The sequence below is a fragment of the Henckelia pumila genome, unplaced genomic scaffold, assembly GCF_033568475.1.
Source record: "Henckelia pumila isolate YLH828 unplaced genomic scaffold, ASM3356847v2 CTG_111:::fragment_3, whole genome shotgun sequence".
Classification (NCBI taxonomy): Eukaryota; Viridiplantae; Streptophyta; class Magnoliopsida; order Lamiales; family Gesneriaceae; genus Henckelia; species Henckelia pumila.
Window position 1 is genome coordinate 133,420 of NW_027331762.1, and position 4,081 is coordinate 137,500.

The following is a 4,081-nucleotide window of genomic DNA, read 5'->3' on the forward strand; positions in this document are numbered from 1 at the left end:
GCAAGTGCTATCGCGCTCCTTTACAGCGCCAATCTAAGTGCTATCGCGCGAGTGAATAGCGCATGCTTAGGCGCTATCGCACAATTTATGCTTCAGAAATTTAAAAGCCCACTCTAGAGTCTGCTCCTTCCAGACTTTAGAAATCACGATCCCTCGTTCGAGTCCATCTTTAAATCTCACATACTGGCACGATCATCGTAAATCTTTTACTCAACAAAATATCATCATATCAAGGATTTTGATCTTGATTACAAGGCAGAGATTCTCAAAATTCGTCTTGCTCCATCTACGCTTGTCGAGAAAAGGGAATTTGGAGGATTTGGAAAATTTTCTTCTTGAACGGTACAAAAGCTGAAATTTTATCTAATACATTTGATCCGTGATAAATGTTGTGATTTGAGGCTATTGGGTTGTCTGAGCTGTGGTGTAGAGTACGTTTGATGCAGTGAATTTCTATATCATTTTATTCGTTCCTACCAAGTGTTTGTTGAATTGCTTGGGTTGTATTTGAACGCTGCTGGAATTGTTTGGAGTTTAGTGCATTGTTTGAGGCTTTTGATTTGAGCTGAATTATTGAGTTACAATGCCACTGAAAACCAAAGGAAAGGGTGCAATTTCTTCGTCCTCTGCTGGTTCATATGATAGACACAGATTTTGGAATGCCACAGCAGAGGAGTATTGTTTTGATGTAATGGAGAGAGGGATGCACAAAGAAAGGGGAATGAGCTTGAGAGAATGTAATGCTCCGGCTTTAATTGAAGCTAAGAGAAGAGGTTGGGAGACATTTGTTAGGAGTCCACCAGATGTTGTTATACCAGACTCGTAGAGCCCGGTATTGTTATTTATTGTCACTACCTCCCCGTGTTAGGATTAGGTAATTTGCGCGCCTGCTTCCTTCCTTGGATGTGGTATCTGTTTCTCAGGCTCCCTCTCCGGAATCGAACCCTAATTCTCCGTCACCCGTCACCACCATAGTAGGCCACTATCCTACCATCGAAAGTTGATAGGGCAGAAATTTGAATGATGCGTCGCCGGCACAAGGGCCGTGCAATCCGTCGAGTTATCATGAATCATCGTAGCAACGGGCAGAGCCCGTGTCGACCTTTTATCTAATAAATGCATCCCTTCCAGAAGTCGGGGTTTGTTGCACGTATTAGCTCTAGAATTACTACTGTTATCCGAGTAGCAGGTACCATCAAACAAACTATAACTGATTTAATGAGTCATTCGCAGTTTCACAGTCTGAATTAGTTCATACTAACACATGCATGGCTTAATCTTTGAGACAAGCATATGACTACAGGCAGGATCAACCAGGTAGCATTCCATGTCGACTCTTGGCACCGCATGGACAAATCCAAAACAACACCAATTGTCGTTCGCAAGTAGCGCCGGACGCTTTTTATTGGGGCAAATAGAGACCGATGACGCCTCGTACCCACAAGGTACTCCGTGACCGAGAGACCAAGCGAGGTGCCATTGATCCAAAAACTCAAGACCATTAAAAGTCGTGAGAGTTGGATAACGACATCTGTTGCAAATATCATCCCGTACCACGAACCCGAGGGCTCGCAGCAAAAGAATAAAGGTTCATTAATCCGACGAATTCCCGCGCTTTGGGTATAGAACACAGAAAACCGAGCTGGCCAAGATGTTCCCGACACTTGAACCATTCATTGAAGAGGCATTCCGGAGACGTTTTCGCTGCGCAAGCAGGGACTCAACTTACCCGGACACACCAACCACCACTCACGTGTTGTTACGTACGCAAAGTTCAAAGACCTAGGCTAAGTCATCCACTGCTCCAATACAATGGAAAGAGGTGGAAAACAGCCGAAGAGCTCAAGCAAATGCCCCGACTAACACGGATACACATCCCTGGCAATAAAATCAAAGCTACGGGAGAAACAAAATGTCGGACGAAGATTGGAACACACGCGATTTCTCGCCGCTCGCCGATCCACGATAGCAATGACCATAATGTGATCTTCGGCCCCAATGCATCTTGAACCAAGGGACTTTGATGGTTGCAGGGGGGGTTAAGAGCACCAATACTCAGGGCTATGGCGGATCGAACATGCAATGAAATTCCACATGGACGCATCCAAACAACTGCCACAAGCACGAGATATCATGATCGAACCCACTCGAAACGTCTTGCGCAAGAACTCACAACCCCACCGATCTAACCCACCCCTACTTTTGGGGATGCAAACCTTACTGGAGTTTCAAGCTTATTCTCAACCTCATATGCAAGCACAGATATTCGGACATGAAAATGTGGGAAATCAATCGCAAGCGCGACCCGTGCTCCAATAAAGAGAACGGGACTCACACGAATTGCTCGCCGATCCATGATAGCAATGACCATAATGTGCCTTCCGGCCCCAAAAGCATCCTAAACCGAGGGACTTTGATGATCGCATAGGAGTTTAAGAACAACAATGACGAACACCTACGCATGCTTGATTCCCAAACACCGATAATCCTTCTTTCCGACCAACCGTAATAGAAAACAAGCCTACAAAGAGTTCGCAATCCGCATGTCTAAAAAGCTCATGCATGCAATATAGCAAGAAACGGGGTGCGAAATGACGGCGGCCGGAAGGGGAGCCCATCGGGGAAGGTTGTCATGAGGTTGGACGAGCATGGGGGGCAATGGCAAGCATTGCCCCGACACCTCAACCAAGCCCATGGCCAAACACCCTCCTCCCCCTATAGTATACTTAGGAGAAAAAACTCAAGTTTAAGGAAAAGTGGGTTTTTGGGCTGAGGAATCATAATAAATTTTTTCTTTTTTTAAATATTTTTTTTTGGGCTAAATGCAAATCCGACCACAAACATGCCTTATTTATGCATGAAACTCGAGGAAAATAAATATTTGTGCCGTGAGAATCATAAATTTACTCGCTTGTTTACGCTACGTGTCGCACGAGGCCGCACGCCCATGCGCACGGTGCCCCTAACTTGGGCACTTATGGTGGCACGAATCCGACGACTTAGATGCATTATTTATGCATGAAAACTCGAGAAAAAACAACATTGTGCCGTGAGAATCAAAGTTTGGCTCGCTCATTTGCGCTACGTGCCGCAAGGGGCAGCCCGCCCGTGCGCACGGTTACCCCAACTTGGGCACTCATGGGGGCACGAATACGACGCCTTAGATGCATTATTTATGCATGAAAACTCGAGAGAAAACAACATTGTGCCGTGATAATCATAGTTTGGCTCGCTCGTTTGCGCTACGTACCGCACGGGGCAGCCCTCCCTTGCGCACGGTGCCCCCAACTTGGGCACTCATGGTGGCACGAATCCGACGCCTTAGATGCATTATTTATGCATGAAAACTTGAGAGAAAACAAAATTGTACCGTGAGAATCATAGTTTGGCTCGCTCGTTTGCGCTATGTGCCGCACGTGGCTGCTCGCCCGTGCGCACGGTGCCCCCAAATTGGGCACTCATAGTTGCATGAATCCGACGCCTTAGTTGCATTATTTATGCATTAAAACTCGAGAGAAAACCACATTGTGCCGTGAGAATCAAAGTTTGGCTTGCTCGTTTACGCTACGTGCCACATGTTGTCGTCCGCCCGTGCGCACACTGCCCCTAACTTGGGCACTCATGGTGGCCCGAATTCGATGCCCTAGATGCATTATTTGCATGAAGGATAACAAAATTTTTTAATTTGAATCATTAATGCTAATCGGACGTTTGAGTTACGTGCCACATTTACTTGCATTTATTTTCCATGGAGCTTGCAACTTAGGTACCTTTTTCGTGGATCACGGGCAAGTGTCAAGTGCCAAGTACACACACGTTTCATTTTCCCAAGTTTTGGGGACGCGCACACCCAAGTACCAAGTGCCAAGTGCGAGCACGTTTTACATTGTCCATGTTCCGACCACATGCTTACGCTGACGTGCGCAAGTGCCGCCTACGCGCACATTTCATTTGCCTAATATCCGGGCAGTCGCACGTTTTGCTTCGCCCATGTTCCGACCACACGCGCACGCCGCCGTGCTCGACGTGCCCAAGTGCCAAGTGCCGCATTGCGCATGCGCACGCGCACGTTTCATTTGCT